The 14,237-nt window shown below is 39.9% G+C and overlaps 1 long non-coding RNA gene across 1 annotated transcript in view; it reads left to right on the top strand.

Annotated features, from left to right (window-relative positions):
- The window catches only part of LOC138403418 (uncharacterized), a 132,502-nt gene that overhangs the window by 20,854 nt on the left and 97,411 nt on the right, over nucleotides 1–14,237 (top strand). The window contains exon 2 of the long non-coding RNA XR_011237691.1: nucleotides 7,256–7,280. This is a non-coding gene — a long non-coding RNA (uncharacterized lncRNA). The remainder of the gene's footprint in view (nucleotides 1–7,255; nucleotides 7,281–14,237) is intronic.

Raw genomic sequence — 14,237 nt, 5'->3', positions numbered from 1 at the left:
ACTTTGAAAGTTTTTTTTAAATAATAATTATTTGTTCATGAACACATTTCAATATTTTTTTTGTGATGTAACCACAAATTCACGGTTTTCAAATTTTTCCCTTTAAGACGTGTGCTATAAGACCTACCGATATGCCAAATTTCATGATTCTAGGTCCACGGTAAGTAACCTATAGGTTTCTTGAGAGACAGACAGACAACGAAATTATTCTATAAGGGTTCCTTTTTTCCTTTTGAGGTACGGAACCCTAAAAAACTGTGAAGCCCACCCTAATTTAATTACTGAAACGGATTTCGGTTCCGAAGTTCGTGTTTTGTGTTAAACTTAAGAAAATAGTTCCGAGGTAATGGTATTAGAATTAGTTAGAGTACGACATTAGAATTAGATTAGAGAGACCTACAAATATATTATTATCTAAAATAAACACAAAAAAAACTTTATTTTAAGTACAACTTCTTTAGACGCATCATTTTTCGGACGGAAGTAACGTTCGCGTTACCTCTATCCGTAAGTACCTATTTAAAATGGCCGCTAAACAGAACAGCTGTTTTGAGACTGCCATCTTTTATAGAAGTGTTAGTACCGGTAGTTATACTTACCAAGTAGTTAGTGCGATAGATTAAAAGCTCTATTTTTTACTTAATAAGTACCTACTTAGTAAGTACATTATCTTGATAATTATCTATGTTAAAAAACTGTGTGCGTTTTTAACTTCAACATCGCGCAAATTTTTTTGTTTTTGCATTATTCAACACTTAGGTATGATGTGTATAGGACCAAACTAAAACTAACTAAAAACCTTTGCCCTATGTAGCATAGGTACTTTTTTTTAGAAACATCAGTTTTTCAAAATCCTCACTCACCTCATTTTTGGCGACAATTCAAATACTTTTTCGTGATTAGTCGATTTTTAACAAAAGAACGACAGTAATTTATAGCAATATTTAAGCTACGCGACAGCTCGAGATGGCAATCGGGTAAAGACGCCGCGCGCACACCCACCTCACACCCCGATTGCCATCTCGACCTGATTCATACTGCTTATAGATGTACCTATAAGACAGATTGTAAAGTTTTGAAGCTGTAGGTATAATAATTATAATCCACCTCGCACAAATAACACAATAACAAGGACGCTCGTCACGAAATGAGGACAGACCGCCATCATCTTTCACCCTTTATTTAACTAGGGTCATAAATTATAAATTATATCGCATCCTTTGTGTTATGGTACGATTTTCTTTCATTTGACGCGTGTCGCCACTTCAAATAGATGACCTCGCCCCAGCTTATTTAACGAAACAAGGGTGTAAATATTAAAAAGTACCTATTTACTTTGTTTTTGGAACTCCTTTTATCTTCTTAGTATCTTCAAAGGGTTTGATAACGTAACATTTTGGTTCAGCACGTAAACGAATAGAGATCTTTTTCTTTTTTCTATATGTTTCTGTTTTGTTCTGTGTAGTGTGTTTTTTATTTATTTATTTAATTCAAGTGATGACTGAAGCCCATGACTGCAATCTCACCGGCTGGTAAGTGATGATGCAGTCTAAGATGAAAGCGAGCGAACCAGGAAGGGGTATGGCAGTTTTTAATAAACCTATGCCCTTTTGGTACACGGCATCGTACCGGAACGCTCAATTGCTTGGCGGCATGGCTTTGCCGGTAGGGTTTGCGTTATGGTCACCAACAAAAATATATCTATTTATTTTATTCATTTTATTTATCTCTACATGATTGGGAAACAAAAGTTTTTTATCTCAATAAACTTTTGCAAAACTCTTCTGAAACTTCAAGTGAGTCGTATAAAAGAACTTGACACTTGTCTTACGTAAGTATTCGAATACTAAGGCAGTAAGTGCAAGTTGTTCTTGATATTAAGCTCCAAAATTAAGGAGCTTTAACAAAACAACTCAGTAGCGAAAGCCAGTTTTAATAAAGAGATCAGTAGTAATGGCGAACTTAGCGCACGAGTGTAGTAATATATTGTGATGGTGTTCGCAGCATTTCTGCTGACGTCACACAGTTACGAGCCGGCGTTATCGTATTCTCTAATGTGTTTACCTCTTCTATGCGGAGTGATAAAATTTGTGTCATTATGTCAGTTTTATTATGAGCGCTTTTGTGAACAAGTGCAATATTATCATTTTATTTTCTAGAAGTCCATGAAATCTGTACTTAATAGGTACTCGTATTATAAAAAATAAAAGCGTATGTCTGTCTGTCTGTAATCATTGCATGGCCCATCCGCTTACCCAATTTGGACGGTACACAGATAGTTTGAGCCCTGGAGACGGACATAGGTTACTTTTCAACCCGGAAAATTGAAGAGTTCTCATAGGATTGTCACAAACCTAAATCCACGCGGACGAAGTCGCGGGCATCAGCTAGTCAGCTAGTAATCCATACTTAATATTATAAATGCGAAAGTGTGTCTGTCTGTCTGTCTGCTAGCTTTTCACGGCCCAACCGTTCAACCGATTTTGAAGAAATTTGAAACAGAGTTAGCTTATATCCCGGGGAAGGACATAGGCTCATCCCGGAAAATTGATGAGTTCCCACGGGATTAAAAAAAAACCTAAATCCACGCGTACGAAGTCGTGGGCATCAGCTAGTAGTCTATAATCGTACGGGTCTATTTTCAAACAAAAAGATTTTTTTGGAATTAAGTCCACGCTATTTTGCCTATTCATTAGACAAATGAAAGAATTGGCACTTATTTCACAAAATAATCAAAATTTAATCACTATACTATACACGAAAAGCACATTAGGAAGCACGATAATGAGAGCTTTAACTGTGTAGAGTCAGTATAAAGTGGCGTTAATGCTGCTTACACCATCACACGATGTTGCACTGCCGTATAATATCCACCCTTACAACATTGAGATCTCTTTATTAAAACTGACTTTTGCTTTTAAGATCATTTAATTAGTAACTTGAAATGGGGACAATTACAATGTAACATATCTACCTTCTTAAGTTCTGGTAGATATTAGAAATCCATACTAATATTATAAATGCGAAAATGTGTCTGTCTGTCTGTCTGCTAGCTTTTCACGGCCCAACGCTTCAAACCGATTTTGATGAAATTTGGTACAGAGGTACATCCTGGGGAAGGACATAGGCTACTTTTTATCCCGGAAAATCAAAGAGTTCCCACGGGATTTTAAAACACCTAAATCCACGCGGACGAAGTCGCGGGCATCATCTAGTTTGGAATACATAGATACACAACACATATTAACGTTTCGTCGTTAAATTCGTCAAAATCGGTTGAACGGTTGAGCCCTGAAAAGCTAGCAGACAGACAGACACACTTTCGCATTTATAATATTAAGTACGGATTGGTGTATGATGGTGACGACCTCCCTGGCGCTGTGGTCTTATTAGTGGGAGGTCCCGGTTTCGATTCCCGGCAGGGGTTTTCAATTTTATAATTTCTAAATTTCTGGTCTGGTCTGGTGGGAGGCTGAGGCGGTTAGAAAAATGACAGACTGTTTTATCCCGGAAAATCGAACGAGTTTCCACAGGAGTTTAAATACCTAAATTCACGCGGACGAAGCTACGGACATCATCATCATTATCATCATGATCACCCCATCGCCGGCTCACTGCAGAGCACGGGTCTCCTCTCAGAGTGAAAAGGGTTTGGCCATAGTCTACCACGCTTGCCATGGGCGGATGGGTACACTTCACACACTTTTGAGAACATTATGGAGAACTCTCAGACATGCAGGTTTCCTTACGATGTTTTCCTTCACCGTTAAATCAAGTGATATTTAATTACTTAAAACGCACATAACTCTGCAAAGTTAGAAATACGTGCCCGGGATCAAACCCCCGACCTCCGATGAGAAGGCGGACGTCCTAAGCGCTAGGCTATCATCACAGCTTTTAATAAAACAAGCTTTCGCACGCTCCCTATCAAGATCATGCCATCAACAAAACAAAGTCAATTAATATCAACGCTGCATTTGTCAGGCAAATTGGAACTTCCCCTAAACACAATCTCAGCTATTCCATTACCGTCGCCCCATACGAAACCCATACAAAACCCATACAAAAGAATTTAGTGAAGACGTCGCATCTACTAACGTGTGTCCTAATCTACCATTAGAGGGAATCTCGGCGTCCCTTCGCTCCCCTCTTTTTATATTATTTTATTAATGAGCAAGGGTGGTCGGAGCCTTGATAGCTATGCTTGATAGCTTGATATGTTTAAGACATCCGCTTTCTTTTCGGGAGGTCGGGGGTTCGATCCCGAGCAAGTTCCTCTAACTTTTTGGAATTATGTGCGTTTTAAGCAATTACGAGTTAATATCCCTTGCTTTAACGGTGAAGTAAAATTTTTCGAGGAAATCATCCATAATGTTCTTAAAATCTGCTCATGGCCAGCATGGCAGACTAGGGTCTAAGCCCTCCTCATTCTGAAAGGAGACCCGTGCTCAGTAGTGGGCCGGCGATGGGATGATAATGACTCGACTGATCGTACATGCATTGTATTGTTAGACTAGTTCATGCCCGCGACTTCGTCCACGTCAATTAAGGTTTTTAAAAATCTCGTAAACATTTTTAACTTGTACCAAAAATATCCATACTATAATATTATAAATGCGAAAGTGTGTCTGTCTTTCTGCTAGCTTTTCACGGCTCAACCGTTCAACCGATTTTGACGAAATTTGGTACAGAGTTAGCTTATATCCCGGGGAAGGACATAGGATACTTTTTATCCCGGAAAATTGAAGAGTTCCCACGGGATTTCAAAAACCTAAATCCACGCGAACGAAGTCGCGGGAATCAGCTAGTTTACAATAAAGAGAAAAAGAGAGTAAAAGTTGACAGGGAAGCACTTATCTCTGTGAGAGATCTCTACTTTTTGATTTTCCGGAAATGAAGTAGATACTTATGTAGCCTAGCCTATGTGTCTGTCTGGTTAGTGGTAGCCAGCGTGGCATACTATGTCCTAAACCCTTCTCACTCTGTGAGAAATTTAGTGCTGAATAGCCGGCGATGAGTTGATCATGATGATTATGATGATATTTATAATGCAGAAAATGGTTGGGTGGTTCCATAAACTTTAAAATCTCACAAATAAGTACACAAGATACGCATACATTTTCTTTAAAAATAACTTAAATTTGTATGAAAACCTCAAAAGTAAAAGGCATGTGCTTAAACTGCGGCACCCTCCTAGTAGAACCGCTCATTTCTCCAAAAGTTTTTTCTCTACTGGGCCACTCTTGTATAAATATCTCTTCCCCAAATATATAATTGAGACTCGAGAGCTTCCTTTATTTAAGAGAAAATTGAAAAAACTACTGTTAGAAAAGACATATTATTCGATCAATGATTACCTTGTAGAGAAGTTTTAGATTTATTTTAATTTTTGACATTTGTAATGCCACTATTTAAATTTGTATTTTTTTTTGTGACTTAGTATTTGATGTGACTGAATTTTAATAAAACTATGTACACGTTGTTAGGTAGGTAGTAGATACCATAACATATTGCATGCCAATAGGCAGAATTTGGCTGTACCTTTTTTTTTGTAACATCTCCACTGTTTACCCATATTCGCAATAAAGATATTTGAATTTTGATTTTTTTTTAATACAATCGAGATTAACGTCAAAACTTTAGTTATTTTAATATTACGTTATATTAGTACTCCTCACAGCTAAATTGCCCCAACTTGGCCCCTTTATTGCTCAATTTTGCAGTTTTATTTATTTATACAATGTTAATTTATTAAGGGAAAGTGAATATATTAAAGGGGAAGAATATTAATTTCAGGAGTTTCGTTATGAAGAGAGCTTATTTTATTAAAGGAGTTCTGGCCGTAATTTTGGGTCAATGGTTGATAAAATGTCGGATCCAGAAAGTTATAATTTAGATTTTTTAATAAACTATGCTGCGAAAGAAAAGACTTCGTAAATAATGATAATTTTGTGCGCGTGAATTTTTATAAATCTCTGTCTAAAAAACTCGATTTTCCGGGATAAATTAATATCCATCCCTGGTAAGTATTATTAAAATGCAAGCTTTCGTTAAGATCAGTTCAGAGGCTGATTCGTAAAAGATAAAAGACATACCTGTTACATACAGAAACAAAGAGTCAGTATTGATATCATCATCATCATCATAATCATCAACCAATAGACGTCCACTGCTGGACATAGGTCTCTTGTAGAGACTTCCACACGCCACGGACTTGCGCCGCCTGGATCCAGTATTGATATATCGACTATACAACAACAACAACAACAACTTAACGTTTTTTTCCATTTTATCATTATATACAGAAAAACTGTATTGAAAACTTTACAATAAGTCTTAAAGCTAGCCTTATATAATTACCTAAAGTACAAATCATACCAGCATGGAATGGTGCCAAGAATACTGGCTACATTTTCGCGCTGGACAGGCAGGCCGTCCGGCCTTCACCCTGTGTCCGTGCACGGCCCGGGCACGGCACGGTGAAGCATAAACGGCTTCATCAGTACCCGTAGTAAAAGATTTTACGTCTCACCAAACGTTGCTAGAATTCGAGAGTCGAAACACAATAACATCAAAGTAAAATGGACCTTAAGAGCCTTGAATTGAAGTCAAATATTCAATGCCACTGATTTTAATTTCGCAATGTTTCCGCTTGGAGCGCTGGCTGTAGAAGTGTGGACAAACTTGAGCTTTAAAACAAGGCATTTAAGATCCAGTTTACTGTAACGCGGAAGTATTTCGACTCTCGAATTTGGTTTGGTTTGGTGAGACGTAAAATCTTATACTACGGGTAGGTACTAGGTACAGTACCTACCCTTATTATAAATTCGAAAATGTGTTTGTTTGATGGTTTGTTAGTTTATTGGTTTGTTGGTTTGTCCTTCAATCACGTCGTAACAGTGCAACGGATTGACATGATTTTTTGCATGGGTATAGATAAAGACCTGGAGATCACATTTTATCCCGGAAAATCAAAGAGTTCCCACGGGATTTTTAAAAATCTAATTCCACGCGTACGAAGTCGCGGGCATCAGCTAGTATAAAATATTCGTGATATTTTGAATCCGTGCCTCATCCGCGCCTCGTACGTGGCACGGCTCGTGCCCGCCACGTGTTGGCATAAATCGTCCCTTATTCGTGAACTTTTTCAATTAGCCCGTTAATCAAACTAAGGGATGTTGATTTCCCTGAGCAAATAAAATCGTCAGTAGTAAAACTCCTTCACCGTGACTAATTCAACCCTTTTCCTTTCTAGGTCACCGGCGCCGCTGTGCTCAAAGGTGAGCTTTACATCTAGTTCAATCTATCCTTCCGTTATTTATCTATCTATGTAAAGAGTGGAAACGCTAAGGTACTAAATAAACACAAACCTTTGAATAGGTCTGCACCCGTAGTATCACGCATAATATGTTCGAAGCAATTTGCTTTTCTATCCATACTAATATTATAAATGAGAAAGTGTGTCTGTTTATCTGTCTGTCTGTCTGTTTACCTGTCTGTCTGTATGCTAGCTTTTCACGGTACAGCAGCTTAACCGATGTTGATGAAATTTGGTACAGAGTTAGCTTACATGCCGGGGACGGAGATAGGCTGTTTTTATCCCAGAAAATCAAAGAGTTCCCACGGGATTTAAAAAACCTAAATCCTCGCGGACGAAGACGAGGGCATCTCTATCTTAGAATGCGACAACATTTATCACCAGTTAATAATGTCACAGTCGAGGTCACTTGTTTGCTAAGGTTTGTAATGAAGAGTGAAATACGAAAAGATTATTTTATTAAATTAGTTTCAATCTGTTAGACTAGGTATGCCAGTTTGTTTTGATAATATCTAGATTTAAATTAATTTAATCAAAAGGACATCAGAACGGTCTCTACCTAAATATATCTATTCCGAAAATTAGACATCCGACAAGGGGGAATCTGCGAAATTAACGTTAAATAAGAACTCTCGCACACTACATACTTTTGATTTGCCAATAATAGTTTAGTCGGTTAGATAAAACGAATGCAAAAATTATAAAATTGAATTGGCCCATTGTTTCCACGCACAAGCAATTTCCTCATAACATCCAAGCAGAGTGAACTAGAGTGAGAGAGAACTCTCGGTATGATCCTGAATCGACGTTCTGTCAAATATAAGGCTATGCGTGACGTAAAATCGAAGAAAGTAGTCGTTTCATAGCCTATCTAGCGTCAAATGTAGGTAACATTAATTGACGCCTACTAGTGATGTCGAAGCCTGGACGTTTTGTTACAAGTTCCCTACTGTCGTGAACTGTGACCTGGGTGCCTGCCTGGTAGAATGACAGCTACAATGTCACGATTGCAATCACCTCTGATTGGTTGACACTCGCTAACTATTGGATACAATGCATTGTTGCATAAAGAATCCCACAAATTCAGCCAATCAGAACAATTGAGATTGTAATAATGATTAATGCTGGTTTTACGAAATTGACCTACTGGGTGCCTGGTGCACTTCAATCTCTCGTTGTGATCTTTTCTACGCACAAGTAATTTCTCCCTCAGCACCTGGGTGCCTAGTGTACGAGTACTCCGACCACCCATTATGCCAGATTTGTAGTGTTCCCACTAGATCTTAACATGGAGCATCAAAAATCCTCAAAATCATGGAATGAAAATCAGTAGTCTGAGGGGACCCTAAGTGAAACTTGGGCTAGTAAGCGTTAATGGATAAGGCAACTAGAATTCAAATAACGCGCCTCAATTATAAGAGGTAGATTCGGCAGGGCCTAATGACGACGCGGTATTTTGGGTACGGTTTGACACCTAAATAAATTCAGCAGGCCATTTTAGCTCTTATTGTCTTACGAAACAGGCCATAATTGCGTGTGAAACACAATATCCCATTAAGGAAATAGCTGAGTGCACTATATAAGGATTAGCTGTTGATATAATATCTTTGTTGATATCAATTATTAGACAGGACAATAATTAGGTACATATAGTATTCACTATTATGTAGATATTTCAGGATATCTTAATCTTAATCTTAATATAATATAAAAGGAAAAGGTGACTGACTGACTGACTGACTGAGTGATCTATCAACGCACAGCTCAAACTACTAGACGGATCGGGCTGAAATTTGGCATGCAGATAGCTATTATGACGTAGGCATCCGCTAAGAAAGGATTTTTGAAAATTCAACCCCTAAGGGGGTGAAATAGGGGTTTGAAATTTTGTAGTCCACGCGGACGAAGTCGCGAGCATAAGCTAGTCTTCTAAATATATAAAAGGAAAAGGTGACTGACTGACTGACTGACTGACTGACTGATCTATCAACGCACAGCTCAAACTACTGGACGGATCGGGCTGAAATTTGGCATGCAGATAGCTATTATGACGTAGGCATCGATAAGAAAGGATTTTTGAAAATTCAACCCGTAAGGGGGTGAAATAGGGGTTTGAAATTTGTGTAGTCCACGCGAACGAAGTCGCGAGCATAAGCTAGTTTTTCCATATTACACAAGACTAACTTATGCCCGCAACTTCGTCCGCGTGGACTACACAAATTTCGAACCACTATTGCTATAATTATACCCCCTTAAGGGGTTGGATTTACAAAAATCCATTCTTAATAGCTATCTGCATGCCAAATTTTAGCCCGATCCGTCATGTATAGTAGTTTGAGCTGTGCGTTGATAGATCAGTCAGTCAGTCAGTTCCTTTTCGTTTTACTTATATGTATATTTAGATTTATAATATAAGCTGTGATAGCCTAGTGGTTAGGACGTCCGCCTTCTAATCGGAGGTCGGGGGTTCGATCCCGGGCACGCACCACTAACTTTTCGGAGTTATGTGCGTTTTAATTAATTAAATATCACTTGCTTTACCGGTGAAGGAAAACATCGTGAGGAAACCTGCATGCCTGAGAGTTCTCCATAATGTTCTCAAAGGTGTGTGAAGTCTACCAATCCGCACATGGCCAGCGTGGTAGACTATGGCCAAAACCCGTCGCAGTCTGAGAGGAGACCCGTGCTCTGTAGTGAGCCGGCCATGATGATATTTAGATTTTACAGGAATGAAATGAAACATCCAAGTCTACACTTATCAGCATAATAACATTTCAGAGTTAATGATCTGGCTAACGTAGGGGTGCAAATATTTCCCCTAAAGTAAAAGTCAATTTAGGAAATGATATTTTCTAAATTTACTTACGTTAGGCAATTTTAGGGGGAGACTTCGTGGCTATGACGCCTAACGATTTGAACTGTAGCTATGTGGTACTGTAACGCTTTATTAAGGCTAGCCACACTGGATCGCTAACTATGGGCCTCATAAGAAAACTCAGAGTCACTCAGCGGGCGATGGAGAGAGCTATGCTTCGAGTTTCTCTACGTGATCAAATCGGACATGAGGAGATCCGTAGAAGAACTAGAATAGAAAAGAATAGAACATGTTTTATTCAACTAAACTTTTTCCAAGTGCTTATGAATAGTCAGGTAGTTTTAATTTACCAGAGTAATTTAGAATAACACATAGCTCAATGGGTTGCGAAAGTGAAGTGGCAATGGGCAGGGCACATAGTTCGTACAACCGATGTACGTTGGGGTCCCAATGTGCTGGAATGGCGACCTCGCACCGGAAGACGCAGCGTTCGAAGACCCCCACTAGGTGGACGGACGACATCAGACGAGTTGCAGGGAGCCCCTGGATTCAGGCGGCGCAAGACCGTGGCGTGTGGAAATCCCTACGAGAGACATATGTCCAGCTGTGGACGTGTATTGGTTGATGATGATGATGATGATGAGGCAATTTTAGGGGAGACTTCGTGGCTATGGCGTCTAGCGATTTGAACTGCAGCTATTTGGTACTGTAACGCTTGATTTAGGCTAGCCACACTTTGGATACGAATTCGGCTCGTGCGAACACCTACTGAACACCATATTAAAAGTCATAACAACAAATAAATATAAAGTTCGATTTGTCAGTTTTGCGAATTTTAACAATCTGCATCCAGTATTAAAATATTATAATTAAAAAAACAGCCAAGTGCAAGTCAGACTCGCGCACTGACTAATATAATCGTATTTTATCGACATTTTGCACGATAAATAAAAAACTATTATGCCTAAAAATAAATAAAAATCTGTTTTAGAATGTACAAGTAAAGCCCTTTCATATTATGGTACCCCACTTGGTATCGTAATCTTACTTTGAAAGTTGAAAATTGCAATAGGTAGGTATGTGATGTAACCACAACGATTTTCAGATTTTTACCCCTCATGTCTGCTATAAGACATACCTTTGTGCCAAATTTCATGATTCTAGGTCAACGAGAAGTACCTACTCTATAGGTTTCTTGACAGACAGACAGGCAACAAAGTGATCCTATAAGGTATAAGGCTTTTGAAGTACGGAGCCCTAACAACATTGGACTTCAACTTGAGTCTCAATTTTCAGCATCTCCATCCAGTACCAAATATTGCAGTGTAAAAAACATTGTCTTGCACCATTAAATGCCAAAACAGGTCGGCAATCGCAGTTCTAGCGTACTTGTAGTAGAGGTCAGTGCCTAGAAAGTATTTACTACTACAATCTGACTATCTTGAGTGAAGTCGAAGTCTGGGCAAGACGGGCGGCATTCCCGTAAATTGGATGCGGAGATTGAATGGACATTGGACGTAAGTTACAGTAATTGTACTTCATCACTGCTTTACCAGGAACAGTTAGTGGGAATTTATCTACCGCCTAGTGCCTATCTATGGCTTTGGGTGTGGGATAAGTTATCATAAATACTATCTGTCCCGGCCTTACTCTCGTGTGTAGTCGACGTTAGCCCGACTAGTTTCGAACCCATACGGGGTCCTTTTTCAAGGGAGTCCGGCCGCGCACGCGCCGCGGTTTTGACTGCGGGACGCACGTGCCGCTGCCCGTAGAGCCCGTTGTGAGGGTGGCTGGGGTGGGGGGGGGGGGGACAGCTGCCGATCGTCTCCCGACAGTTCCCGCTGTTCTTCATCACAAGACAAGGGCATCAGTCGTGGGACGGGACACCATTAGCTCCGCGTGCCTGGATTTCGGTGACAGTTCCAGTGATGAAGAACAGCGGGAACTGTCGGGAGACGATCGGCAGCTGTCTCCCCCCCCACCCCAGCCACCCTCACAACGGGCTCTACAGGCAGCGGCACGTGCGTCCCGCAGTCAAAACCGCGGCGCGTGCGCGGACGGACTCCCTTGAAAAAGGACCCCGTATGGGTTCGAAACTAGTCGGGCTAACGTCGACTACACACGTGAGTAAGCCGGGACAGATATATTTATAATGGAAATCACTCACGGTAGTTTAAACGCTAAAATAAGTTATGATAGTATGTCGTTTTTAGGGTTCCGTAGTCGGGGTCTCAAAAAGCTGTGATAGCCTAGTGGTTAGGACGTCCGCCTCCTAATCGGAGGTGGGGGGTTCGATCCCGGGCACACACCCCTAACTTTTCGGAGTTATGTGCTTTTTTAAGATGTGCGTATGATGATGCTCACATGACACTCACTATTGCTATCAGCGCCTAAATGGCGAAGAAAAGAAAAATAATCCGGTTGCTTCAAAAACATGCCGACAATCGCAGATCTAGCGTACTTGTATTAGTAAAGGTCTGTCAGTGCCTAGAAAGTATGTATGTACTACCACAATCTGACAGTCCGAAGTCTAGTCAAGACAGACAGACGACTTTCCCGTAAATTGGATGCTGAGATTGAATGGACATTGGATGGTGCTTGACCAGGAGCAGTTAGTGGGAATTTAGCTAATGATAGTATGTCGTTTTAAGGGTTTAGTAGTAAACAAGGAACCCTTATAGTTTCGCCATGTCCGTCTGTCTGTCTGTTTGTCCATTCATCCGCGGCTTAGCCCAGATTACTTTTTACTTTGAGCTAGTACTATTTGGACCGATTCCAAGCGCCCCACCGAGGTGTCAAAATAGACCCTTTGTGCCAAATAATCTTTGTGTCGACATGTTGTCAGATGTCTCATCACTGAAATTTTGCTCCGAGGTACTCACATAACGTTCACTGTTGCTATCAGCGCCAAAATGACGGAATCACGTTGCTTCAAAAACAGTTCGGCAATCGCAGTTCTAGCGTACTTGTAGTAGAGTTCAGTGCCTAGAAAGTATTTACTGGGCCATCATTCTATCCGATCTTAGTTTAAGCATGTTAACCAAACCGATTGGAGAGATGTGTGTTGCACACAGGGTGATAACACCAAGTAATTGCAGTTCAATTCAACCGCTCCATTACTGGTTAACCAGCAACATTTCAGAGAGGATTAGTGACGAAATATCTAACAGACATGCAAAACGATCTCTATGCAATACGCCTATGAGTCATCTCAAAGGAAAAGCTGACTGATTGACTGATCTATCAACGCACAGCTCAAACTACTGGATAGATAGGGTTGAAATTTGGCATGCAGAATATAAGAAAGGATATTTAAGACTTCTTAGGGGTCTATGGGGGTAAAATAGGGGTTCGAATTTTTTTTTTTTTTTTTTTAAGAATATTAGCCATGTTAAATGACTAATATTCCCCTTTCCTCTCCAATTAAGCGTCAGGCTTGTGCTAGGAGTAGGTACGACAATAGTGCAACGGGCGGGGTTTGAACCGTCGACCTTTCGGTTTTCACTTTTCAGTCCACTCCTATACCGGTTGAGCTATTGAGGCTGAAGTCGCAGGCTAAAGCTTATCATAAAAATATAAACTTTGTAAGTTTGAATATAGGTATAGGTATTGGTATTGAATATAATTCCAGAACTGATGATCCGATTTTGAAAATTCTTTCAATGATAAATATCTACATTATCCTCAAGTTCTATCGGCTATAAATTTTATACGTATCACGGAAGAAGCCACGGGCAAAACCTAGTGTTTAACTAGCTCCACAAATTGTTCAAGTAAATTTTCCTAAGCAAGGCAACTTTTCCATAGAAATGTTGCCTAAAGGTATTAAAGTGCTGAAAGAAAGTTCCCTACATACAAAATGTTTGCTACTTCGTATGAGTCACCTTAAACGCCTGCTGGAGACATTTTGACGTAAATTGGATACGTTGGAGCCGAAAATTGGATACATAGGCCAGATCTTTCGTAGGCGAACACAATTTTGTAAACGAAAGACTTTTACACTGCAGACCCTGTAATATAATTTGTTAGACTGCTTTATCGGTGCGGGGGATATCATCATGCTCATCATGATCAACAAATAGCCGACTCACTACAGAGCACGGG

The sequence above is a fragment of the Maniola hyperantus genome, chromosome 16 (assembly GCF_902806685.2).
Source record: "Maniola hyperantus chromosome 16, iAphHyp1.2, whole genome shotgun sequence".
Taxonomy (NCBI): Eukaryota; Metazoa; Arthropoda; class Insecta; order Lepidoptera; family Nymphalidae; genus Maniola; species Maniola hyperantus.
The sequence above is the reverse complement of the archived record's forward strand: the minus strand, read 5'-3'. Positions and strand labels throughout refer to the sequence as shown.